Source organism: Odontomachus brunneus, unplaced genomic scaffold (genome assembly GCF_010583005.1).
Source record: "Odontomachus brunneus isolate Ranch 3 - 2012 unplaced genomic scaffold, Obru_v1 Obru_scaffold_028, whole genome shotgun sequence".
NCBI lineage: Eukaryota > Metazoa > Arthropoda > Insecta > Hymenoptera > Formicidae > Odontomachus > Odontomachus brunneus.
In genome coordinates, this window is record NW_022639478.1 from 1,735,681 (window position 1) to 1,735,950 (window position 270).

General features: G+C 25.6%; 2 protein-coding genes across 5 annotated transcripts in view; both read left to right on the forward strand.

The window, feature by feature from the left end:
* The window catches only part of LOC116842921 (serine-rich adhesin for platelets-like), a 261,954-nt gene that overhangs the window by 130,579 nt on the left and 131,105 nt on the right, over window positions 1-270 (forward strand). The window lies entirely within an intron of this gene.
* Window positions 1-270, forward strand: part of LOC116842927 — a 34,124-nt gene that overhangs the window by 26,316 nt on the left and 7,538 nt on the right. The gene's annotated exons all lie outside the window — the stretch shown is intronic.

Genomic DNA, 270 nt, shown 5'->3' on the forward strand with positions numbered 1-270 from the left:
TCAGAATAATTTTTTTGATAGCAATAATTAATTAATTAATATGTATGCACCACATTGTTTATATAAATAAATATTACATATGTTTTTGCAATTTTGTTTAACATTGGTTATTTTATTATTCACTTAATGTATATATGTGTTGCACGGATTATAGTTGAGTAATTGCCGTATAGTATATACGTATAATATTCCAGATCAACGCATGTAAATATTGTACGTGCTAATGGCTGTAGGAAACTGTTATTTCACCAGTTACAATATATACTGTCA